The sequence below is a fragment of the Halichoerus grypus genome, chromosome 14 (assembly GCF_964656455.1).
Source record: "Halichoerus grypus chromosome 14, mHalGry1.hap1.1, whole genome shotgun sequence".
Taxonomy (NCBI): Eukaryota; Metazoa; Chordata; class Mammalia; order Carnivora; family Phocidae; genus Halichoerus; species Halichoerus grypus.
In genome coordinates, this window is record NC_135725.1 from 48,952,767 (window position 1) to 48,980,520 (window position 27,754).

At 39.6% G+C, this 27,754-nt stretch overlaps 1 long non-coding RNA gene across 2 annotated transcripts in view; it reads right to left on the reverse strand.

The window, feature by feature from the left end:
* Window positions 1-3,033: 3,033 nt before the first annotated feature.
* LOC118529728 (uncharacterized) overlaps window positions 3,034-27,754 on the reverse strand; it is a 57,687-nt gene continuing 32,966 nt past the window's right edge. Inside the window, exons 1-5 of one of the 2 annotated variants that reach the window (XR_004914265.2) lie at window positions 26,397-26,613; window positions 18,297-18,418; window positions 14,598-14,805; window positions 8,791-8,929; window positions 3,034-3,121 (exon numbers count right to left, since the gene is read on the reverse strand). This is a non-coding gene — a long non-coding RNA (uncharacterized LOC118529728). Of the gene's footprint in view, window positions 3,122-8,790; window positions 8,930-14,597; window positions 14,806-18,296; window positions 18,419-26,396; window positions 26,614-27,754 lie in introns of those variants that run through there. The other variant, XR_004914266.2, reaches the window with a different exon arrangement.

The following is a 27,754-nucleotide window of genomic DNA, read 5'->3' on the forward strand; positions in this document are numbered from 1 at the left end:
CACTGTTGTTTTTCTCTAGCCTGACCACTAGCTCCCTCTAGAGGAAAGTCAGGAATTGTACTTAGCTTGAATCATCGTGCCTATTTTGATCTTTTATAGAAGCTAATCAGAACGTGTCTGGCAACAATTCAATGACTGGTTTGATTCCACGTACTATCCTTCAGGAGGGATCATTTAGCAATCTGTAACACATCATTGTGTTACATACAGACTCCTAGTCATCTCTCAGAGTGCCCCTCTCCTGCAGATAATTCAGATATGAGGGAGAGGCAGAGGCAGAGAGAAAGGGAGAAGGAGAGAAGCAGAGACGATCAAGGATGGAGGAAGAAAGAGATGGATAGAGGAAAGAGCAAAGGATAAAAGAGATTGTATTTCCTTGTCCAGAAGACATAAATTTATGTTCACATGTTCATATTTAGAAATGAGTGCCCATGACAGTGTTACATAATGTGCATGTAACAAGGTTCAGGGTTTCCAGATCACAGGTCTGAGGAATAAACCCACAGAGAATCTGGATATGTCACGTTGGCTACATCTGGACAGACCAGGAAAGATGGCACAGTGCACTTCAGAGAAGAGGCAACACTTGAAGAAGTGGACAGTAGTTCCTAAAGTTCAGATTCCAAATTAGTCTTGAGTAATGGCTATCTTTTCTCTCCGATAGGGACTGGATGGAAGAAGTCGAGATAGGAAGGAAATATACTCTCAGGAGAGAGATAATTAGGTACCAACCTATTTATGGAATATCAGTTGGAGGTTGAAAGTAAGGAAAGACTTGGTGTGTGACCCTGAGCAGTATTTAACAAAACTGTCTTTGTGTTTCCGCCCAGCCTCCAGGAACTGATGATGGTTCCCAGGGAAATAAAAGACCGAATAAGATGGAAAAATGGTGTAATACGTGCAACTTAGAAATATAAGAGGTCAAAGCCATTCTACTTGTAGCTTAATAGCCTGGTGTAACATGGGAGAAAAGGAATGTCTGCTTCATCAGGTAAAAAACAACCTGAGGTTAAGAGAAGAATGTAGGCGATGGTCAATAAAAGTTCATTTTCTTCTTCCCTTCTTCCCTGCCTCATCGCCATCTAGAGGCTGGAGTAACACACACACACACACACACACACACACACACACACACACACACACACACACACACACCCCTCCTCAGGAACAAGGAACTACAGCATCTTTGGCCTCACAGACACAAACCTGACCAGTGGTGACCTTTTCTTGATTGCTTCCTTGAAATAAAGTTTATTTTGGCCAACTGATTATATGAATGAAAGAAATAATAACTGAATTTATGAATTTCTATCTGTTCAAATCTGTACTTGATACTCTAAGACATCTTATTCCTTTCATCCTCAGCACACCTCCAGAGAGGAATTCTTACCTCCCTTTATAGACAAGGAAACTGATGCTTATAGAAGTAAGCAGCTTGCTTAGGATCATAACATGGGAACTACAGAGTTGAGATTTAAACCCAGATGATATGATTTTAAGTCCATTTTCTTTTCCTATACAATAAAGCCTCAAGTTATAGCTTATCTCACTCAGTCACAGCATCAATCCTACTTGCTAAAATATAAATTTGGTTGCAAGAGGCGTCAGGCATTGTTGGATAGGTAACCTAAGATCCATTCCTAAAGACCTGAACACTCACCGTCTCAGATTCTTTGAAGCCAGGAATGGCCAGATGCCTGGGTTTTAGCCAACTGATTTGTGTAAGTTGAAGTTTGCTGGAGTATCTGGAAAGCTCCGCTGTATGATAAAAGAAGCATACATCTCTAGCACTACACCTGCCCTTCTACTCTCTACGTATCACCTCCTTCCCTGCCTCATCGCCATCTAGAGGCTACAGTAACCATACACACACACACACACACACACACACACACACACACACGCACGCGCACACACACACACACACAGTCACACCTTGTGACTGTCAGGAAAAGGTAAAGAAAATCATGGAGATGCTGCCCCTGACATCAAGCTGCACAAACAAGTGTAGCCAACTACATTCTGACTCCTCGATATGTGAGAAAAACAAAATATTTGTTAGACCTTATTCTTGTAATTACAGGTAAAAAAAAAACAAAACAGATGCAGGAGAATATCTAAAACACTGTCTCTAAAGTATCCAGATTAGTGAGATAACAGAGAAAAACAACTTTAATTTTATAATAATAGATATCTATCCTTACGTGAAAAACACATTTTCAAAGTCATAATTTCCTGCTCTGAAAAAAAAAGATCAAACATCATCCATGTTTAAGTGATCCTAAATTCTGAACAGTATGAATGACAAAAAAATTTTTTATGAAAATGGAATTAAGATAAAGACAGTTACTCTGATTTTTCTGAACAGCATCTAACACATAGTTGATGCTCAATAAGGCTGAGTGCTTAAAATTATGTATCTTATTAGCAACCCATCTCAGTGCTATCATTTGGGAAAGTTCTTTCTCTCACAAATCAATATTATGAAGAATCAGGCAGCAGGTGGAGGATGTAAAAATGAATCATTTTTCAATAACTTCTTTCAGTGTGGAAGGCTTCATATGTCTAGACATATTTTGCTATTGAATCCCACACTGATATTTAAGGGGTTGTTTCTCCCCATTGCATGCAAAATTACCCTAATTAGAGCAAAGCATTTTGCCCACACGCTGTCTATCCTGAGCAGAGAGTGAAGTCCGTCTGTGCCCCTTCCTATAGCTCCAGCCAGGAGAGCCAACACCCGCCTCGGTCATCAGGTATGGGCTGAGCAATAAGATGCTTTCTCTCCAGTTTGATGACGAACGTAGTAAGTTCTTTTATTTTTAGCATTGAGTGGAAAAGTTGTCAATTTCCCACATGGCATTTCATTAAAAGTTTAATCTACTACTTAGTAATAAAAATGCGGGGACTAACAAAGCTTTGACTTAACAATTAATATCTAGGGGAGACAAGAATTTGAAAGCACTTTCATGTTCTCCTGGCTTCTTGATCATTCGTAGATTATCAGGTGTCCCTGATTTGCAGACTTACATTCATGTCTTGTGTGAGAAATTTTCAGAAAGATAAACCCAGCAGGAGAAGAAAGCTCAGATGCATAATCGTAGCAGGGACACACCCGGATCTGAGAGGAGAAAAGGGAAAAAAGAAAGAACAAAGGGCTCCAGAAGACCGACTGGCCTGCATGGGGACAGTCACCTGGGTAGGAGCAATAATACTGGCTCAGATCAAATGAGTTCTGAAAATTATTTCAAGGGTGTTTGATAGAGCTCATGAGATATTCCCCAATACACAAGCTCATTATTCTGATATGCGCGAGAAGATAATGTTCACCAACAAACGGGGAGGAATTCATCTTAAAGTTTCTAACAGGTCACAGCATTGCTATTGCACACCTGCTCCCAGTATCACGTCGCTGCTCTCCATCTCACTTCATTTAACTTCCTCTTGGTTCGCACTTGCAATTACTTCAAGTAAGGATAGAACGTTACTCCGGGTTGTTTGTAGGTGAATAGGCAGTCTTACCTTTCCCATGTTGCCTCATGGGATTAGGCAATTAGATACTCTGACTTGCCTAAACAGTAACCCACGGCTCCACTCCCTCCTTCCCCAACCAAATCATTGCTTCACTCTCTTTGGAGACAATGTTATTTTAAGGACTCTGTTGGCCAAGAGGGTGGCATCTTAGCGCGCAACTGCATTTAAATCCGGTCTAGTCCACGCTGGAATAATGGGACGTGTTCAGGACTCAGTATCACAGGCCATGGATCTAAATCCCAGCTCTGAAATTAACAGGTGTATGAGTACAGGGAAAGTACTTCACCTCCTTGAGCCTCAGACTCCCTTGTAAAACTGGGGTCTTGATACCTAACTCACAGGACCACTGAAAGGTAGAATGGGATGGTTGGTGGGAAAGTGCCTGGCTGATAGTGAGGTCCCAAATAACCTTTCACTGGATCTGAACTGTTTATGGAAAGCAAAAAACACGAACCCAGGAACTTCCTGACACCCAGGAACTTAAGTGTGCCATGCGTGAGAATACAGATTCTTTTATGTTTATATATGCATTGCTAGAAAAAAAAAAAAAAATAATCCACCTCACAAATGCCACACATCCACCTAACAGCACTGGAATGACTGACAGATAGCAGTGACCTTCTCCCAGGAAATCACAGATTTTCAAAACAAGCACTTTTTAAAATTACATAAGTATGCAGTATGAATCAGAAAAGCATGAGGCTGTGTTTGCTTGTTTGATCAACATTTCATTTCCTGTAGTTTCCATCTTTTTACTGCTGGCCTGCTATCTCCCTCAATAGGAAAAGAAGGCTACTGGGATGTTATAATCGTCTGCTTAAGGTTCTTTGGCAGATCACATGTTTTACTTAATTAAATAATGTCCCAATTAATTGATTTGTTTGTAGACATTCTTAATTTAGTAAACGCTGAGCAGAATGCTAAAAATACCATTATATTTCTGACAGAGGCACCACTAAAGTCTGATAATTGATAGCTTTGCTGTTTTTTCTGATGGCCTGAAAAGCTTTTAAAGCTAAATTCTGTAATCATGTTCATCTTTGGAAATTAGTTTTGTGAAACCACACATTTAGTTCTTGCTGAGAAATCTCATTTTAGTCATTTTAACATAATTTATAATGCATAAACTAAATTAGCTTTTGTAGCTAAGCCAGCACATTTTTCTTTAATTTTTATCTCATCCTAATATATTTTTGACCTTGAAAACTGTAATGTCTGTTGGATATTGAAGCCTCTGAACAAAGAAAATCATTTCCATTCCATCACTATGGTTACACTTTCTTCGCTCTCCAGCACTGAACAGCGCTGAAAGTGTTGAATCTGGATTCCTCAGGAGGGCAAGGGGAACTTCACGTAATATCATTTAGTCCTGATTAAATAAACACATATACATAATGGAACCCAGGAAAGTAGCAAATTGCTTCACTCTGTTTACACTGCATATGATATGACTAATGGTAAGGGACAATATATCACCCGGTGGTATTCGCTTCAGGTTCTGCTGTGTGTGGTTTCTCCCCAGGCAGTCATACATACATATTCGTCTCAAAAAACACAGTCAAAATGCCAAGCAGCTCCTAACACCTCCGGTCCTCCTGAAGTCAAAGCGGTTTCATCCCTTTCGAGCAACAGAGAACTTTGAGTGTGAATCATACAGTTCCCTGTCCACCAGAGACGCGTTTCAAATGTGCTGGCGACATGTCTCTCACCATCCTAAAATGGCTTTGGCTGCCCTACAAAGGCAAGATAGGAAACTGGTCATTCAAACAAATGCTATTCTTGCTGCCTGTGATAGAAAAAAAAATACTCTTTTTACAGAGGACACCATTTGGTAAAACATTGCTTGAATTTCTTTTATTACATGGCTGATTCATCATGTTAACTACAATAGGTTTTCTGTTTTTTTCTTCTTAGGAGCTCATGTATCAATGGCATCTTGCAGAGAACTCTTGGCAATAGTCAGTACCTTCAAGTGGCTATAAGGGCTCAAAAGAGTATATCCAATCAGTGTTGTGGCAAATTAAATCCATATAAGCTGAAATGGAATGTCTCATTCCTAAAATTCATATGCGAACAGATTTCCAGCTACCTTGATTGGGTTGTGCAAAAGCAATGCAGAGCTATTAATTTCAGCAGCAAATGATTTTTAAAAGTGCGGATGGAAGGAAACACTTGGTGATATGCTGGAACTCAGGTAGAAACGAAATCTGCATCTTTAATAGCTTTTGGGTACAGGGACCACCGTAATCACCCCTGCGGCCTGGCATAGGGCTTGCCCACACTAAACATGCAATAAGTGTTAGCGGCATGGAAGAATAGGTAGATGGATGAACGGCTCACTGTTTTATAAGATCTAAAGATTCTCTGATGGCGGGACACAGCACACGGACACTCGGATAGATGAAAGGCAGAAGTCTTTGTGACTTAGGGTTCCAAATGAGAGAAGGCTGTCAGGCGGGGTTGCACCCACGACAAGGTAACAGCAAGCTGGGGCTAGCAGGGGCAGCTTATGGATGGCAAACGGAGGCTAGCAGGGCAGCTTATGGATGGCAAATGGAATGGGGTTCCATCCAGGCGCCCTGGACTCCTGTGGATTGGCTAATTTGAATAGCTCTGCAGGCTCCAGGGCAGAGGTTTTGGTGGCCTGGTACCCAGCCCCTGGGTCATTAGGGTTGGTGCATAATGGCCTAGAGGCCCTGAAGTGTGAAGACCTGATAGGGGAAGTGAAATCAGCTGCTCAAGGAGGGGGTCTGACTTGCCTGTAGCCAGGGCCTCAAAACTGGATCAAGACAGTTTTTTTTTTCTTTTTAAGAAAACTGTTTATACCCACCTGTCCATAGAAGGAGAGAATTCAGTCGAAATTCAGAAAAGCATTACATGTCATTTAAAAGCAACTAAAATGTCAATAAAGTGTCACAGGGAGTGTTTAACAAAAGCTAACCAGACCCTTACTTGCACTAACTATAAACATAATTACTAAATAATTTATTGTAAATCTCTTAGCAGGATGGTCAAGTGTTCATAACTTAGTTTTGGTGGGTAAAAGACCAAAAAAGATTAACAAGGCAGCTCACAAACACTTTGCTCATTTTTATAGCCTCAAATGTTTTCCTATGATGTGCCAGGGTCAACTCTGTACATGGGCTGGAACGTGTGTATTTTTAAAGCAAATGTAGCAGGGACTGTGCAAGTTCAGGAGGGACAGCCATCCTATAGCATGCTGTGTCAGAGGCAGAAATCACAAGCCAGCTGTGGCAGGCCGAATAATAATCCCCCAGAGATGCCCCGGCCCTAATCCCAAGTGAGTATGTTATGTTACATGACAAGGGAAATTAAGGTTGCAGCTGGAATTAAGATTGCTCATCAACTGACTTGAAAATATGTTATCCAGGTGGGCCCTATGTAATCACAAGGGTTCTTAAAAGCTGGCAAGGGAGACAGAAGGGAAAGTCAGAGATGGGAGGGGAGAAGGGCTTCACCCACCATTTCTGGCTTGGAAGAGGGAGGTGGGAGGAGCCAAGACCTAAGGAGTGTGGGCAGCCTATAGATGCTGAAAAGGCAAGGGAACGAGTTCTCCCCTCCTGCCTTCAGAAAGGACCAGTGCCCTGCAGACGCCTTGATTTTAGCCCAGTGAGACTCATGCTGGACTTCTAACCTACAGAACTATAAGATAATACATTGGTGGGTTTTGAAGCCACCATATTTGTGATAGTTTTTTTTATAGCAGCAAATACGAAACTAATGACTAAACTCCCAAAGCATAAAATCATTGCTTCTTTTCTTCCAGATTTTCTTCACCCGAAGTTTTGTTTACTGATGAAGCAAACCCTCAATGATCTGCCCAGGGTAAGCTGACTTTTGCTTTCGTTGAAATATCTGCATGTTTCATATATAATTCAGGACAACCTCATTCTGAAAGCATTTTCTGTTAATGTACCATCTTTCATTCAAAACTATCAACTCTCTTTGGATATTTATAGTTAAAAATAAAATCTAAACCTATTTTGATTGTGTAGAAGGTGACACTGGAAGAGAAGAAGTGGCCTCTCAGACCACAGTAAATAGTTTGAGGCCTTCCAGTGCCAGATAATATTCAAGGAAGAGAGCCATATATTCTATTAAAGTAGTAATTATTTTACTTTCCTTCTTCATATCCATTCTTGTATACTCAAAAGAATACACCTCACACTAATCGCCCTAGTTAGATATGGAAGATACCGGAATTTGCACCATGTTTTGAAGGGAACACATTGAACAGCGGAAGCCAACGTGGTTTCAAGGTCAGTGTTAAAGGGTTTGACGGGACAGGACGGTGGCTAGAAAAATGCAAGGTGGCTGAGTTGTAGCATGGATCCTTCATGGGCAGGCATTATTCCAAGCTGCTTATCACAGTTTATGGGTAGATATCAAGAGGTGCATAATCTAGAGAGCAGATCACGAAGTGGACGGTGAGATCAAAGCGAATGTCAATCCCAGCTTCGCTACCCAGTACCAGTGGGCCGTTTTCAGGTAACCTCCCTCTGTTTTTGTACGACCTCTCCCTGTTTTCGTGCGACCTTCCTTTGTTTCAACAGCTAAATCAAAATGCTTCTGTATCTTTCAGGGACACCCTATTCCCTTTACTTCCCATTTGTTTCCCTTAATGGAGTTTTGATTTTTTGATCTATCTCTTCTGCTTTTTCCCTTTCTGAGTTCAGAAAGCTTGGGTATCTGATTTCCCTCTCCTTTTTCTCTCTTATCTTGCCAATCTGGTTTTTAAATGTCCCTTTTAGTCAAGGGTCTTTCCGTTTTTATACTGGGCTTGTCTTACATCCCCTTCTCTTGAGAGGAAAGTTCTTTAAAAATTCACTTTGTAACTGTTGTTTACATTTGTTGTTGTTTTTAATAACAAAACTTTTGTATCTCAGAAGAAATAGTGATAATAAAATCTCCAGAGGCAAATTTGCTCCCTCTTTCAGCATCTTTTCATTGAATGCCACCTCACTTCATGATAAACTTCAAGGAGGAAATATAAGAAGATGAATAAGGCAGTCATTACCCTCAAGAAATTCACCCAGTAGGAAAGAAGAAAACAACTCTCTTACAGAAAATAACTCAAGGAATGTGATGACCGATTCCCGAAGGACCTGACATACAGACTCTATGATGCTCTGCCCCTCCTTTCTCACCAACATTCCTGAACATTCACAATAGTGCATCTCAGCCCAAACCCCCTCAACCTAAGAGGCATCCATTCCACTAGTATCCCACACATACCTGAGCTTCGAATACGTCATCAGAAAGGAGAACAGGGAGGGGCGCCTGGCTGGCTCAGTCCGTGGAGCATGTGACTCTTGATCTCGGGGTCGTGAGTTTGAGCCCCATGCTAGGGGTGGAGAGTGCTTAAAAATTAAATCTTAAAAAAAAAAAATTAAAAAAGAGAACAGGTATTACTAAAGCACACTAAGTACACTTGAGACCATTCTTGGTACACTCACACTGCCAAAACACCCTTTGAAGTCACTGAAAATTAGCCCAGGAAAGACACAAAGAGGTTGAAACATGGAAACAAGTGAATTCTGACTACCTGGAACCTTCAATTAATAAAGAAACTTAATTTGCTCCACACTGAAAAAAAAAAAAAGTTTCTAAGCAAATCTCCGAGAATCATTTATATCCTTCCCATCCTGAAGTAAAAGCCTTTTCCTCACTTTCTCCTAATCATCTCAAGGCCGTCATCAGTGCCTCTCTTTATCTCACACTGCTGTTTCAATCAAGTCACTAACTGATGCTGATTCTACCTGAGAAATGTCCAAATCTATCCTCTCCTTTAAATTGCTAAGCACAGTTTCATTTGTCGGCTATAATACAATTTTTTCATTGTCTTGCTGGTGGCCATTTGGATTGTTTCAGTTTGGGGCATTAATAGAGCGGCAATGAATATTTGTATAAAAATCTTTTGTGGACATATGTTTTCATTTGTCTTGGTTAAATACTTATAGTGGAATTATTTGGTCATAAGGTTGAAGCATGTTTTAAGTTATAAGAAACAGCCAGTTTCCAAATTGGTTGTACCATTCTGTACTCCTGCCAGCAATGGAAGAGGATTCTAATTGCTTCACATCCTGGCCAACATTTAGTGTTGTCAGGCTTTTTAAATTTAAGCCATCCCAGAAGTATAATGATATTTTCATACTAATTTGCATTGCCCTGATGACTAATAATGTGAAATTTTTCAAATGTTTATTGGCCATTTATATATCTTCCTTGGGTCAAAAATCACATTGACTATATAACCGTTTGTCTATTTCTAAACTCTCTATTCTGTTTCATAAACCTTAAAGATCTATTGGTAGGCACCATCACACTTTCTTCATTAGTTTAACTTCATGATAGGTTCTGAAATCAGGTAGTATATACCTTTTAACTTGTTTCTCCTCTTCAAGATCCCTCCTCCCTCCCTCCCTCCCTTCCTCCTTTTCTTTCTCTCTTTCTTTCCTATTCTAGGTCCTTTGTATTTCCAAATAATCTTAGAATCAGCTTGCCAATTTTTAGAAGAAAAAAAGCCTTGGGATTTTGAGATAACACTGAAAATCTCTAGAAAAGTTTAGGGAATTTTACATCTTACATTAAATTTACATTAACGTAATTAATCCTCCAATTCATGTATATCATTTATTTATTCTCTTATGTAGATCTTTAGTTTTGCTCAGTAATTTTTTTAGTTTTCAATGAGGAGTTCTTGCACATACTTCCATTTAATTTTTAACATTTTGATGCTGTTGCAAGCAGTGGGTGTTTTAAATAGTTTCTATTTAAGATTATGTGTTGCTATTACATATAATGCAATTAATTTCTCTAGATTAACGCCATATTCTGTGGCCTTGCTAAAGTCATATGTTGGTTCTAGGATCTTTTTTGATAAATCCCATAAAATTTTCTATGTATACATTTTTTTTTAAAAAAGATTTTATTTATTTATTTGCGAGAGAGAGAGAGAGAGAGTACAGGAGCAGAGGGAGAGGAAGAAGCAGACTCCCTGCTAAGCAGGGAGCCTGATGTGGGGCTCAATCCCAGGACCCTGGGATCATGACCTGAGCTGAAGGCAGACGCTTAACCAACTGAGCCACCCAGGCGCCCCTCTGTGTATATATTTATATTGCCATTTTTCCTTTTGTACGTTTTTTATTTTTGCTTTATTACACTAGCCATTACTTTGACCACAAGGTTGAATAGAATAGAGTAGCCTTTTTGTCTTGTTCCAAAATCATAGGGAAAACAATCAGTCCTCCACCTTTAAATATGTTAGCTGTAGCTTTTATCAGATTGAGAGACCCTTTATTATTCCTGCTTTGCTGAGTTTTTATTATAAATGGGTGTTGAATTTTGTATTTTTTCTGCATTTTAATCACAGAATTTTTCTTCTTTAATCTGTTAATGTGATATATTACTTTAATTGATTTCATTAATTTTGTTAAATTGATTTAAATAATTGATTTTCAAATGTTGAAACAACCTTGCATTCATTTGTGAGATAAATCCCACTTTGTCATATATATTATCCGACTATGTATTTCCAGATTCGATTTCTAATATTTTGTCATAATTTCTGTATTCAATTTCTAATATTTTGTTAAAATTCTGCATATACATATATGTTAATGCATGATAATGGACTGTGACATCAAGGCTATGTTCACCTCATAAAGTTGAGTAGCAGTTCCAACTCCTTTTTCTAAACAACTTTTTGTAAAACTGGCAATATTTCTTTCTTAACTATAAGTTAAAGTCTTCCAGTTAATAATTCCAGTGCATCTGGAATTACAGGAAAATCTTAAATTACAAATTTAACTTATTTAAATTCAACACAGCTGTAGTGTTATTGTTTTTTCCTTTCATGGCATAAATACAGTATTTTCTTACTAATTTTTAATGTCCACAGCATCTGTAGTGATGGCCCCTTCTACGTTTCTGATATTGGTAATTTGTAATTTCTATTTTCTTTTGTAATTTTTATCAGTACAAGGTGGCTCAGTCGGTTAAGCGTCTGACTCTTGATTTTGGCTCAAGTCATGATCTCAGGGTCATAGGGTCGAGCCCTGTGTCAGGCTCCACACTCAGTGGAGAGTTCACTTGAGATTTCTCTCCTCTCCCTCTCCCTTTGCCCCTCCCCCAGCTCTCTCTCTCTCTCTCAATAAGTAAATAAATCTCTAAAACAAACAAGAAAAATAAAGACAATTTTTATCACTATAGCTGGGGGCAACTGCTCTCAACTAGGATTCCACAAAAGAATTAAGCCCTAATGCTCTGAAGTATCTATTATATAAAATGAAATAAACTTTTCTTTTGATCTAAAATAGTATTGGCTATGTAACTTACTTAGAATAATAGAGAAAATGGTCCAATAATATTCTTTAAGTCTAATTCTCTTGCAGAACCCCAGTTGAGAAAGATAAATTCTCAATTTTAGTCATCTTTTCTGATAATCAATTTTTTGTTTCACTGATTTGTTCTATTATCTGCTCATTTTCTGTTTCATTAATTTCTATTATTTCCTTCCTTCTGTGCACTTTGGGTATAATTTCCTTTGCTTTTTCTATCTTCCTAAGGTACAAATATGGATGGTTGATTTAAAACCATTCTTCTGGGGCACCTGGGTTGCCCAGTCGGTTAAGCGTCTGCCTTCGGCTTGGGTCATGATTCCAGGACCCCTGCTCAGCGGGGAGTCTGCTTCTCCCTCTCCCTCTGCTGCTTCCCCTGCTTGTGCTCTTTCTCTAATAAATAAAAAAAACAAACAAAAAAACCCACAACAACCATTCTTCCTTTTAATATAAGATTAGCCATTATAAATTTCCATCTAAACAATGTTTTACCTGCACCCCACAAATTTTGATATTTTGTTTTTATTACCATTTAGTAAAATAGTTCTTAATTACCTTTGTAATTCTTTTTATTTGGTGAATATATTATTTAGAAGTGTTTCTTATTCCAAATATTTGAGAATTATGTCAATATTTTGTTATTGATTTCTAATTTAATTCTTTATGGACAGAAAGTATGCTTAAAGATTTCAATAATGTTAAATTTATAAACACACTTTGATGGTCCAGCAAATAGTCTCCCTTGATAAATATCCCATGTACCCTTGAAAAGAAAGTGTCCTACAATTGTTGAATAGTGTGCTATAATTATCTTTTAGGTCAACTTGGCTGATAGCAGTGTTTAAATCTATATCTTTACAGCTCTTAGTCTATTTGTCAAACCAGTTACTGAGAGCAGAAGTGTTAAAATGTCCAACTCTGATAATGGATATATCTCTTTTTGCTTTCAGTCCTATCACTTTTTGATTTATATGTTTTGAGGCTCTGTTATAGGTAAACTCACATTTAAGACTGTTTTGCCTTCTTAATGAATAATAATTAATTATTTATATCATTATGAAATCTTCCTCTTTATCTCTGGTAAATACTCCCTTCCTTGAACTCTACTTTGCCTATCCTTGACACAATTACTGCATCTTTACTATGATCAATGATTTTTTTTTTTTTATTTTTTTTTTATTTTTTAAAGATTTTATTTATTCATTTGAGAGAGAATGAGATAGAGAGAGCATGAGAGGGGGGAGGGTCAGAGGGAGAAGCAGACTCCCTGCCGAGCAGGGAGCCCGATGTGGGACTCGATCCCGGGACTCCAGGATCATGACCTGAGCCGAAGGCAGTCGCTTAACCAACTGAGCCACCCAGGCGCCCCGATCAATGATTCTTTTCTCTTTTAACCCATCTATGTCTTCGTGTTTAAAGTGCATCTCACGTAACTTATTAGAATGGCTGAAATAAAAAATAGTGACAACATTAAATGTTGGCAAAGATGTAGAAAAACTGGATCACTCATACACTGTTAGTGAGATTATAAATGACAAAGCTACTCTGGAAAAGAATTTGACTGTTTCTTATAAAACTAAACATGTAACTCCCCTAGAACCTAGCAGTTTTACCCTTGGGCATTTATCCCAGAGAAATGAAAACTTATATACACACAAAAACTCTGTACACAAATGTTCACAGATCTATTTGTAATAGCCAAAAGGAGGAGACAATCCGGAGGTCCTTCAATGAATGAACAGTGAAATAAACAGTGATACATCCACATCATGGAATACTACTCAGTAATAAAAGGAACAAATTATCAATACATGCAACAACTTAAATGTATCTCCAGGGAATTATATTGAGTGAAAAAAGCCAATCCCCAAAGATTGACAACTGTATAATTTCACTTACTACATTCTTGCAATGACAAAATCATAGAGAATAGATTAGTGGTTGCTAGGGGTCAGGGATGGGGTCTGGGAGGTGGGTGTGGCCAAAAAAAAAAGCAACAAGTCCGCTAATTTCAAGCTCTGTGTTATTTCTGGGTCTGTTGCTATTGACTCATTTTTCTCCTGGTTAAGTGCCACATTTTCCTACTCCCTCACATGTCTTCAAACATATTATGTATACTCAATTATGGATTCTATGCTGTTATATAAGTCTGAATTTTAAGACTGTTGTGTTTTGCTCTGGCAGGCACTTAATTTATTGACAGGTCAGCTTTATCCTATCAAGGTTTGGTTTTAAGCTTTTTTATGATGACTCTAGTGTAGCCTCTCTTCTAGAGCTAGAATAACCTTACTCTTAAGCTATACATTTTCTGGGGTCTCAATTGAATGTCCAGGGTGCTTATGAGGTCCCTCCATGTTGGATGGTTGTAACTCCATCTTCCTCTCTTGTGCAACCTCCAAGATTTTGTTCAGTTCACAGTTATCCAATAGCTGTTCTCTGTCTAATCTTACTGAATCTTGATCTATGCATACACAGCTTTCTAGTCACCCAAAACCCCCAGGGGACCCTGATGCAGATTTCTGAAGCCATCTTATGTGTGCATCTGCCTCCTCCTCAGTAACCTGACCTGTAACTTCCTGCGACATCAGCAGCCCGCAAACTCTATTCTCTCCTGCCTTCACCCAGTGAAACCACTACCTTAAAAAGAAACACACTTAAAAACAAAAAGTAGGCTCAACTTGTTTTTAATTGGGCTTCACTTACTTGTGCTTAAGTTTGAATGGTGGTCTCAGGTAGAAAGCTGTAGTGAAATATGGTGTTTTCCTGATCTCAAGCATCACAGCCCCGTGCTCTCTGTTGTCCAATGTGTGAAAACAGTTTATTCACATACTTTGTCCAGCTTTACAGCTCTTCATAGCAGAAAGGTTCAGTCCCATGACCATTTTCCACAAAGGCTGCTACTGCATCTACACTTAAAGATGATGCTTTATTTCATTCTCATAATAACTCCATGAAATAAATACTCTTAAAGCATTTCCTGGCTAAGAAGGAGGACCAAACTTAGATAAGTTAAACACTTTCTGTTATTCTTTAAGCCCCTCAAGGGTAAAAGCGAATTTTATTCACTCTGTTCTTCATCGCACTTTACTCGGTCCTTTGTACACAACAGATGCTCGATAAATAAACTAACATTTTGGTAGGTGCTATTTTCAACATTACACACATGAAAAACCTGAATCTCAAATTGGGGAAAGAGGAAGAAACAGAGCTTGGATTTGCAAACTACAGATCACAGGCCCCAAGTGACCCACATGTCCTTTTTAAATAAAGTTTTATTGGAACACACCCATACTCATTCTTTTACAATTGTCTCTGGCTGCTTTCATGCTATGATGACTAACTTGAGTACTTAGGCCTGCAAAGCCTAAAATATTTACTATCTGGTCTTGGGCAGAAGTTTGCCAGCCCCTGATTTAGTGTCTCTTACATGCCAGGCAATCTGCTCAGCACTGTTACATACTTTTCACCTCATTAAATTTCCCAGCCGTGTTGTGAAATAATAAATAATGCCACTACCCAGATGTGGACTCTGAGACCCAGAAAGGTAACTTGTCCCAGGTTTTATGGCTCATGAGTGGCAGAGCACATATTTGAATTCTGATTTGTCAGACTGACACCTATGCTTTTTTTTACTTCTAACAGTCAGAGAAACTTGACAAGAAATGGAAGATGCTAAACGGGAGGGCCCTTTTTGTGATTTGCATATCATCACATATGGGCAAGTGGGACTAAAGCTAAAGTAAGCTGAAGAGCTGGCTTTATATCCTATAATAAAAATAGTTAATACCATTACTATAAGAAGTGTTTTATATGTTAACCCCTGTCCTGATTAAGAATTATGTGCACGTGGGGTGTGTGATACATATGTTGTGTGTGTGTATATATATATGTATCACACAAATATATAGGTATATATATGTAAAAGATATACATGTGTGCGTATATATAATTTGGTTTTAATTTTCATATTCTATGAGGATGTCATTTTAGGTACAGAAAGAAATGCTGAGTAGGTTTATATTACAACATGGTAACTAGTAAATCAAGTGTTCAACTTGGTTTTCTAACTCACTAGTGCTCTGTGTATACCTGCTTTCCATTCTTTCTCAACTCCCTCCTAGGTTTTCATGACCTCAAACACTACCACAGGGCATGAGGAAGGAGAATGTCTTACAGGTCCTCTCTGGTCACACAAAGTACCAAAGGCCCACTTGTCAACAGCACTTCTGGGCTTCCTTGGCAATCTTCCAGTCCTCATTCCCAGCCCTTTCAAGATGTGATGTGGTTTTTTTCCCCCTCTCTCTTTTTAAGTGCTTTAAGCTCTGAGCCATCATCATTTAATTTTAGATTATCTTCTGATTTCCTACGTGGGCCGAGAATGAGAGTAGTCTGGGGAAAAATGGTAGTGACAATAAATGAGAAGGGAAGCATTTGTGAAAATCTTTTTCTTCTTTTCAAGAAGAACTGTAATAGTGTTTTGTATCAACATGACTCCTGCCTTCAGCTGTAACAAAGTTAGAGAAAATGTTGGTGCTATAAATTGAGAGTTCAGGAGGTAACTCTATTGACCCAGTCTTTTCAATGGGATTGGTATTATAGGTTTCCCGCATAGAAACCAGTGCAGAAATATTTCTAAAGTAATTTCGTCTTTGCCAGTAGCCCTTTCCTCCCTCCTTATGCCTCTTCTCTTTCCCAAGGTGTTCCTAAGTTCTTCGATCTCCTGGTGTCTTCTGTTCATGCTCTCCTTCCAAACCTCCGCAACTTCCTGTGGTGCCCGAGATCAAATTGCTCAGGGGGCAGAGGTAGGGACATAACTTACCATTTGCCAAATTGGGTTTTCTTATAACTGGTTCAAAAGAGAGCTTTCTCATAATAGACACACCAATAAATGTTATACAGACACAGGGAATGTCAAATCTACAGGACAACTAAGAGTCTGATGAAATAGAAGATGCCATGTCTATAGACCATTTTCTTAGAGTTTTGTTCATGGAAAGATAAAAGGATACAGGTCACAGCTACCCTCATGGGTGCTCCCGGTAGGTTGTTATTTTTAGAGATGTTCCAAAGGTAAGAAAGAGCAGAGAGTAAGCATGCAAAACCTGAATGCAAATGTGACATCTTCTATAGCCAGCCAGAAAACTCGGGGTGCTTTAGGATTGTGCAGTCATTTCTCCAGTAACAGACACCACACTACATTCTATCCCAAAGGGAGCAGGATTGGGACTGACAGCCGAGGGGAAACCAAGGAGCCGAAAAATCACAGCAAAGGAGAAGCGAACCACTAAGTGGGACAACAATCCCCCAGGGGCTAGGAAGCTGGCCACCATTTCAACTACATCTTCACCAAAAGTTTTTAATTGAGTCAACTGAGAATTTTCTTTTTTCCTTGTGGGGATACATCCTTGATTTTCTAATAGCAGTTAACAAGAACAATTGGGTTCATTTTAGAACCACCAGCTGGAACACCCCAGTTCCATAAAGTGAGAGCTAACTGTCCTTCCAATTTAAGTCATCATGTAGAAGCTTCCACCATGGCCTTTGGATTATGCCTATCCTGAATCAGCTCACTCTCTTCCAGCTTGCCCATTTCCATAAATGCCATCTTCCCTGTCATCCAAACCTTAACTTTGCTTCCCCTCTGTCCTTCATTTCCCGAAATCCAGTCCACTGGCGGATGCTGCCCTTACTGACAGCATCGGCAGCTGATTGGGGTTACCTAGGGAAGCAGCAGGGGTCAAAGACGATTCCAACGTCATCAGTTGGAACCACCACCATTTCTTTGCTCCCTGCCTGAAACCCCAGAGAAAGAGGTAGGGAAAAAAGATTAAATGAGTACACCATGCTCTTCTTCACTGCAGGTACCCGCCTTAGGTTGTTGGGTCTGAGCTGGACAAAGGGAAAGAAATGAGATTGGAATCTGAGACTTACATGGGCTGGGCTTTGTCCTGACTAAAAAGGCCTAAAAAGCAATGGAATCCTCTTAAAATGTTAATAGAGGACAAGAATGGAGTAAACTGGCAGAGCGTTTTTATATGGTGACTGAAAAACAAGAAGGCCTTCCCAGCCTTGTACTCCACTGAATTCAGACTTATAAACAGATTACACTGTTTTTGTAACTTAATTTACATAGCCAAGACCCAGGCCGAGGCTAGTGAAGAAAACATATTTTTTGGAATCACAGAGGTCCAGCTTCAAATCTCTGTCACTTAATACGTGGGTGAAATGGATTACTGCACATCTCTTGAGTATGTTTTTGCATCTATCAAATGACTACAGCATCCACCTTCTGCATAATCATCCCATGTGGATGACTCGGGATAACGCATAGCCAGTGACTAGCACAATACTGGACACAATAAGCCCTCAACAAATCATTCTATTGTTATCATATTTGATTACCTGTAATGTCTGTTTCTTTCATTCCCATCAATTCAAATGCTATGGCTCCTCTTCAGGTTCCACCTCTTTATGAATCCATCCCTAACTATATTTGAGAGTTTCGTTCAAGTATTTGAAAGTGACTGTCAGGAGAAAAAAAAAAAAGAAGTGGACATTCTGGATAGCTCTCACAGGGCAATTTTACACAGAAATAAAAAGAAACAGATTTTAAGTTCAGTATCTGAAATAGGTTTCCAACAATTTAAGCTAATCGATAACAGATTAGAAACCATGAACTCAATCTCCACAAATAGGGATACTGCTGAATGCTGCCACATAACAGCATATATAAGCTTTGGTAGCTGATCGATGGATGGAGGTTTAAATCCCAAGTCCACCACTTCCTGGCAGCAAGAACCCTGGCCAAGTTGTGTTACGTCTCTGAGTCTGTTCCTTCAGTGTGAAAACAGGTCTTAATAAAACCTATGGTGTCGGGGTTGTTCTGAAGATTAAGTGTTCTAAGAATCTCCACCACGAAAACAAAACACTTGTCGTGGCCTCCCAGGGTACCGAGGTAACAAAGATAAGGACTGAGCGCTGTCGGACTCATACAGCCTGAGGAAGGTGGGGAGGCATCACGGTGCCTACCAGGACCACAGAAGATGGCAAGACAATGGCCAAAGCCGAGACCAGAAAACAGTATTTTTGACACAACCTCTTAAAGACAAAAATCTCTTCTTACACATGCAAACATTTCATGATATCCTCGAATAGTAGCCCCCACTACAATAATATCCCACATCCAATGGCTGGAGAACAGGGGCGCTTTTCGGAAAGAAGGAGATGACATTATGCAAATGGGAGTTTGCTTCCTTTCCAGATGTTCTAGATGTTGTGAAAAGTTCCGGGAAGATTCGGGTGCTGTGTGCCAGTTATTTGGAATAACAGTGCTCTCTGCAACTTCTCTTATCAATATGTCAAAGTGATGACCAATTTTACCAAAACCCTACATATTTTTTCTACCTTTATTGAGATATAATTGACATCCAGCATTGTGTAAGTTTGAGGTATACGATGTGTTGATTTGATACGCTTCTATAATGCGAAATAATTACCACCATAGCATTCGCTAACACCTCCATCATGTCACCTAATTATCATTTCTTTTTTGCAGTGAGAACATTTAAGATCTACTATTTTAGCAACTTTCAAGTAAATAATAAGAGTATTATTACCTATAATCACTATGCTGTACATTAGATCCCAGAACTTATTCATCTTATAACTGGAAGTTAGTACTTTTTGACCAACATCTCCCCTTTTCCCCCACCCCAGCCCCTGTTAACTACTATTCTAGTGTCTGTTTCTATGAGTTCAGCTTTTCTTAGGTTCCACACGTAAGTGATATCACACAGTATTTGTCTTTACCTCTCTGATTTATTTCACTTAGCATAATGTCTTCAGGGTCTCACACGTTCTTACAAACGGCAGAATGTACTTCTTTCTCATGGCTAAATAATATTCCATATATTGGGCTGTTTCCCTATTTTGGCTACCATGAATAATGCTGCAATGAACTTGGGGTGCAGGTATCTCTTCTAACTTCTGTTTTCCTTTCCGTTGGATGTATACCCAGAAGTGGAATTACCGGGTCATGTGGTATGTCTATTTTTAATTTCTTGAGAAATGTCTCTACTGTTTTCCACAGTGGCCGCACCAATTTACATCCCCACCAACAGTGCACAATGCCTTGTTTTTCTCCACATTTTCCCCAGCATTTGTTATTTCTTCTCTAATTGATCACAGATCACAGCCATTTTAACAGGTACGAGGGGACTGATTCCTTGTTGGTTATGGTCTATGGTATTTTGCAATAGCAGCCCAAGCAGGTTAAGCCAGTCCTCCTGGGACTCCTCAGTAAGATGATTTACATTTCTGCTGTGAACTCCTATGATGGTGTGACAGTCCTCAGCGTAAGGGAGTCCCTTACCTTGGTAGTGGCCTGGTCACTAATGGAAAAACCAAGCTAAATTTTTCTTTCTGTAGTTGTGCTTTTATGAATTATTTAACTGGGCTTTGTCCCTCCCTTTATTTAATTGCACTCACAGAGAAGTACGGACTGTTGGCATTAAGAACCCTCTAGAAGACAAAGCAGTTGATTATTCTTATCATCAAAGTAGGCTCTCATATTGGTGCGGTAAGAAGCACTGCACAGAAATAGCTTGTTGGCAGAATTACACTCTCAAGGGCGAATATCTTCAAGCCATCCTTGACTCTCTACAGCAGAAAGGCAACCGCGTACAATGTTGAGGCGTGGGGAAAATGTTGAACTGAAGGCAGAAGGAGCTCATGTGAAATTGTGAGTGGCCTTCCATGACGCCCATCAAAGAAAAGATTCACAATGATTCACTTTCCTTTCCAGCGATGGTAGGACTACTATCCCCAGGTAAGCCCTGTCCTCTTCCTGGCTTATTAACTGATGGTTTGAATGAACACTATCTTTTTACCTACTTGCCTTTGCAAGTAGGGTTCCTTGTCAGGAAGTCCTCCTCCCCAAGCTGGCCTCCATCCCACCCCGTTCTTCTGGGGAATTCCTCCGGGGCCTTCCACACCTAAACAATAACGCTAGCAAGCACTTATGTAGGGCCTACTATGTACCTGGTGGTGTAGAGGCCGAGGGTGGGGTAGTGGGAGGAGCTGCTTCAGATGCAAGCAATAAGGAGTTGCACTGTCGATAGAGATTTTAAAAACAATAATAAAGCCAAAAAATGAGTCTGCTTTTTCTGACTACCATATGTTGGCAATTCTAAACAATGTCAGTAATAAAACACTCCTTATCTGCTGGGGAAGACTTTTCCCGCTGAGCTCCCCTTCCTCCTTAGTGCATGTTGGCTGTGCCTAGCACCTTCCTAAGCATTTACATATATTAACTTCTGTAATTGAACCCCATTTGATAACAGAGAGAACTGAAGCACGGAGAGATTGTGTGACTAACCTCAACGCATCTAGCTTGGTCGCACTGCCTAGCACATAAGTGACATGCTCAAGGTTTCAATCCAGACAGTATTACACCAGTTCACCCACCTCACCGCCAAACATACGCCTCTCAGAATATCTAGTACGCATATAAATATGCCTCTAGGATGGCACCCCGGATCCACCTAGGATCTCACAGCTCCCTACATGTGTTCCTTAGTGTCTGTTTATATTTTGTATTACAGCACTCCCTGGGCTGCAGGGCAGCAGCCCCCAGACCCTTGAGCCTAGTACAATGGCTGGCTCATAATAGATGCCACATGAATGAATGGATGAAAGCAGCCTTTGGTCCCAGAGCTAGAAGGATTTATGTATATTACGTGTATATTATGACAGACTGGTGGAAAGCTCTGGATTTTGATTTGGAATTCAAGAACAGCCTTCAGTTCTAACTCTGTTACTAATTATCTCTGAGACCTAGAATCAGGCATTTAATAGATCTAGATATTTGTTTCCTAGTCTGTAAAATAAAGGATGGAATATCATACCAGTGATATTCAATAGATGTTCAATTTGCTTTCTTCAAACTAAATGCAAATGGGTTTCTTTTTTCCTTCCCATTGCTAACAAGCATTTTTGTAGAAAAAACTTTTTATTTAAGTATAACATACTATAGAAAGCACACAAATTAGAAGTATACAGCTTAATAAATTAGCACAAGGGAAACCACCTAGATCAAGAAACAGAACATTACCAGCCCCCTGGTACTCTCTCGCATAAGTCAAACGTGAAGCTCCCCTGACTTCTAACATCACAGATCAACTTTCTAATACATGAAAAAAATTTTGTATAAATTCTTTTGCGTAAGTCTTCTTTCCCTCAACATTCTGTTTGTGAACTTCATCCATGCTGTTGTGTATAACTACAGTGTATTCATTTTCCTTGCTGCATAGTATTCCACTGTGTAAACACCATGTATAATCTACTTAACCATTCTACTACTCATGAATATTTTGGATAAATACAAAGAAAGCTATACCTAGTGAATCATAATAAAACTGCTGAGAAGATCAAAGATATCTATTAAAAATTATCCATTTAGGGCACTTGGGTGGCTCAGTCAGTTAAGCGTCTGCCTTGGGCTCGGGTCATGATCCCAGGGTCCTGGGATGGAGTCCTCTATTGGGCTCCCGGCTCAGCAGGGAGCCTGCTTCTCCCTCTCTCTCTCTCACTCTGTCCTTCATGAATGAATAAAATCTTTAAAAGAAAATAAAAAATATCCATTTATTTATTTTTCCAAAGAATGCTAATTTTCTTCCCCCTTTCTGGGAACTATTCCTTTTTCCTAACTCTAGCTTATTAACACCCAGATACAATTTCTGAGGAGTGTTGAAGGTGGTAAGTTTTGCCAGAATCTGGAACAGTGCTTTATTAATGGCACAGAGCTCTGGATGCCTGCTCGGCATGTTCTTTGGTGTGGTCCTCTCCTCCACTCCAAAAAATCCTCTCCCTTGACTCTCAGTATCCCTGAGCCTTGGTCCCAGAGAATTGCTAGTGAGAGATAGAAACCTGTATTCTCACTTCAAGTACATGTGCCTGGCACATAGAAGGAACTCAACAAATAATTATTTTGTGATTGCTACTCATATTCAGCACTCACCACTTAGCTCCAAGTTCTTTCCTCATTTTTGGGTGATAACATGTCTACCAATAGCTACTTCAAAATCTCTTAATTCTTCTGAGATCTGCATTCTTACTTGATAAATAAGTCCCCATTCTATTTTTAATGAGCAACTCCAAAGTTTCCCTTCTTTATCCTAACACCTTCATTTATTTTTTTAAGGATTTATTTATTTATTTTAGCAGGGGAAGGGCAGAAAGAAAGAGAATCCCAAGCAGACTCCCCGCTGAGTGCGGAGCCCAATGCAGGGCTCGATCCCACGACCTTGAGATCATGACTTGAGCCGAAATCAAGAGGCGGACACTTAACCTACTGAGACACCCAGGTGCCCCTCTAACACTGTCATTTAAAAAAAATTTACTTCAACCTTCATTTTTACTAACCCTCTTGTCCTTTCCAGCTCAAAGGAATCTGTGTCCTCCTTTTTTCTCTAAAGCTAGATCCCATCTGAGAGATATGGTTGTTATATTTATTTCCTCTCTCTGGCATCTTCAAATTTCCCTTCCCCATAGACTTCAACCCAACCTGTGTGTTTCTCCTTCACCTTGAAAGAAAATCTCAGTATGATCTTGGTGTTGGCTCTAGCTACCACCTTATTACTCCTCCTTTACCGACATATTTCTTGAAAAGAAGCTCAAGGATATACTGACCACCTGTCTTGAAACCTTGAAATGGCCTCTACACACTTCCAAGGTAAGGCATTCTACCTCCTTGCTTGACCTCTGCTTCCACCCCTGGCTTTTCTTCTTCCTCCTGTCCCCCAACTCTGAATTCTGAGCATTTCTGAAAATTCAGCCTGGGTGCTGAGTTCTTTCTTCTGCTACAAATGTTCTGTCTGCTTCTTGGATAATGTCCGTACAAATGACACCCCAATCTCTACCTTCCACCTTGTTCTCTCACTCCAGTCCCTGCTGTGTTGTCTTTGATTCCTGCTGAACGTTCCTACTTGGCTGTTCCATTTTCTTCCCTCAAATAAACACTTGTCAAACTGAGCTCGTCCTTTTCCTTCCATCCACACTGGGCTCAGCATGCTAAATTCCTCACCTTCATCAATAACACCAACATTTCCCCACTTAGGCAGGCTTGAAAACTCCATCATCACTGACATTCCTATCTTTCATTACACATAGTAATCAGTCACTATGACTCAGGGAGATTGTTCTTTGAAAAGACTCGAGCAGCCATGCCTTTTTCTTTTTTCTATTCCCACACTCATCCATGATTTATATTAGCTGATGCCATTACAAAGCTCAAGGAAAACGTGGCATCTTCCTTTTCTCGTGTTTTCCCGTCTTGATGGGCCTATAAATTTTTCTCTCTCTGAAAGGTATTTTTAGTTCTAAGCTATTTTCAGAACCAATATTACTGATCAACATGAATTCTAGGAATGAGCAAGTCTTCCATGGCTAACTCTCCCAGATCTGCTCATGTGTCTTAGGCTCTTAATAAACCTCACTTAGGAGATTCTCCCAAAGGCAGAGAATATTCTAAAATCAAAGTTTTACAAAATCATTAGAAAATACCTTCAACCACTTTACAACAGCCACCACCATTCTCACCTAGAAAAGCAGAGATGTTCCCACACATTCTTATCTTGGTAGTCAGAAAAGCAGACTCCTTATTTCTCCATAACGGAAGAAGAGCAGAAGCTGTGTCTGCCACTCTGTAAATGGTGCCTCATCTAGCTCCAAACACACACATTTCTTATGGTTCTGGAGACTGGTGAGGTCCTCCTGCACGCACTACCTTCTTGCAGGGTCCTCACCTGGCAGAGAGGCAGCTCTGGTGTCCTCCTCCTTTTAAGGGTATAATTCCATCATGAGGGCTCTACACTCATGGCCTCATCTACACTTGATTCCCTCCCCAAAGCCCCACCTCCAAGTACCATCACATGGGATTAGGGCTTTAGCATATGGATTTTGGGGAGACACAATCACGTAGACCACAGCAAGGATGCCCAAACCCAACTCCTTACCTCCTCAGCTCTCTCCCACCCTGTTTGCACGTCCAAGTCTGCCTCCTCCTGCGTCTCTGATTTCCTGTACTTCAGGGAACAGTGTGACCACCCACCAGGGCCCAAGCCACACACCCAGAAGTCCACGTACATGTCACCCTCTTGCCTGAGCTCAGCCATCACTAGGACCTTGAAACCATAAATCTGTCATTTGCATCCACTGCTCTCAAGCATGCTGCTACCGCCCCACATCAGTTGGCAGTAGCCTCTTTCCACGTCCCTCTGTGTCCATGCTTGCTCCAGGCTCATCGTGCTCCACAAAACCTCCAGAGGAACCTTCCGAACTGGCAAAAACCATTCATGACACTTCCCCAATAAAATCTATCTACTTTCAAGCCATTTCTTTCTCTACTTGCAATTCCTTCCACGCCCAAGTCCAAGTTTATGTTCTCGCCGCACAGAATCACTGCAGGTCACCAAATGTCCCATATCTCCTCCTGCCTCTGTGGGTTAGGCTCATGCTCTTTCCTCTGCTTGATGTTCATCCATCAGTTTGTCAATCCAGAAATCTCCAACTGACCCTAGAAAACCCAGTTCAAATGCTGCTGCCTTTCAGGCACCTTCCCTGACCTCTGCAGGCCAATCTAGACATTCTATCTTCCACACTTTTATGGCATCACACACAGCTCCATAAATCAGTGTTCTCACCATTGCATAATGGTTTGTTTGCAGGAATATCCTCTAGCACCTAGACTGGATATTGTACATCAGGACAATAATAATGATAATATAATAATAATAATGTTACTATAATATATATATATTGTTATATATATGCTATATTAACATTATATGTATTATGTTAATGATAATGTATTATTAAAGTTTTTTCTCTTGTTTCTAAAAACTGTTATTAATGTTAAATCTTTGATAGAATTCAGGTCCTTTTGCTAAGCCATTTATTAGTATGAACCATGTAAAATTGCTATTTTGTTGGTCCAAATGGTCATATATTAATGATTTCATGTAGCTTGACCTAAAACATTCATCTTTCTCATTTCATCTTCACAACACCCCTAAGAGGTAGATATGTTATATGTTTATTACCCTCATTGTATGGGTAAGAAAACTGAGGCTCAGAGGTTTTAAGTAACTTTGCCCAAGGTCATAGGAACAAGAAAGTGAAGGAGCCAAGACTCTAATCCAGAACTGCCTGACTCTCAGTGCTCTTGCCCATGACGATATCCTGACTCCCAAAATTGTTTAATTGTGTAATCAATTGATGAAGCAGTGACATGGGGGCCCCGAAGATATGACAATGGTTGGCTACATAAAGATGTCTGTGTTCAGCAAATCCAGAGTGGACAAATCCTGATGTTCCTGTGGCAGTTGAAATAGGTTTCTCTGCAGGAAGCAAAGGATGGTGAATAATGAAATGAATTAATAAGGAAGGTTATAGAATCTCCTTCAAGAGAAGGATTTCTTCCCCCAATGGAGGATAGATTCTCACCTGTCTGAGATGGTTTAAATATAATCCTTTGTGAAGGTCAATAAATTGGGCGCACAAAGTCCTTTTCAGGCTCTTTATGATACTCAGACACACCGGCTTAATGTGGCTCAGCACGTGGCCTGAGAAAGGGAGGGCGCTGATCCCGCAGTCTCTCTGTCTTTAACTCCCTCAGCCCTCTGACTCGGCCTTCTTTGGGACATATGTAGGGACTTTTTGTGTGTCATTCTGCTTCCTTCGAGAGAAAAATGCATCAAAAGCAGTAAATGTGAGTGGCTCATTTTGGTATCTTCAAACATTTAAGATTTTTTATTAAATGGAACTTCTTTCCTCTTCTGAAAAAATCCTGTAGTATCAACTGACAAGAAGTCCCTGAGTTTTGTCTAAAATCTATGAAAACTCAGCAACTCAAACCATGAGAACAAAGTTTTCTTAAGCGTGCTTTTGGCCCAATCATTATCAGATATAACATAATTGTTTCTCTTTCCATCAGCATCATTTTAAAATATGGTCATTTGGATGTTAATTCCCTCCAGGTAAAAAGTCTGGAAGATGAGCCAGCATTTCAGTCAATAAGAAAGAGATCTAACTAGATCACGAATAGAAAATAACACATCCACACATCTAAGCAAGTGTTCAGCAATTCTTAGTTAGAGCCACTACCACCTCAAAATAATGCTAATGGAAAAGTATTTTTCCATAATTGTCACTCCATAGAAGCATGACTTTCCACAATGATAATGAATAAGTACAAAATAACATTGCTCTAGACCCTTATTCTCAATAAAAATAACAACAATAACTACTTGCATGGAACCTTAAAGTAAAATAATCTACCAAATGATCTAGCTCATTTGATCCATATAACAATCCTTACCATTTATGTCACCACTTTAGAAGATATTTACAGGAAACTTGGATCAGAGAGATGAAGCAAATTGCTGTGAGTCACAAAGCCAGAAATAGCAGAGTCTAGACTAGAACCCAGGCGTTTTCCTGATTCCAAATCTTATGATCTCTCTACTGCATCTTTCTGTCCACATGGCCAAGCTTTAAAAAAAAAAAAAATAGCATTTCTAACTCAGCAGTATAGAAAATCAAGAGCCAAAGAAAAAATGGCCAATTTGTGAAAAGAGGCACATTTTCTTAATTTTGGTAATTAAGCTTGAACATTAATTCCTCACACTTGTAAAAAACATCAATACTAACATTTACTGAGCATTGACATCTTGCTACTGTACTAAGTGCTTTATGTGGATTATCTCATCTCATCCTTATAAGAAGTCTAGAAGATTGGCCCTCTTCTGATTTTACTAATGTAGAAACTGAAGTTTAAGCTATAAAACCTTAGCTTTCCCAAG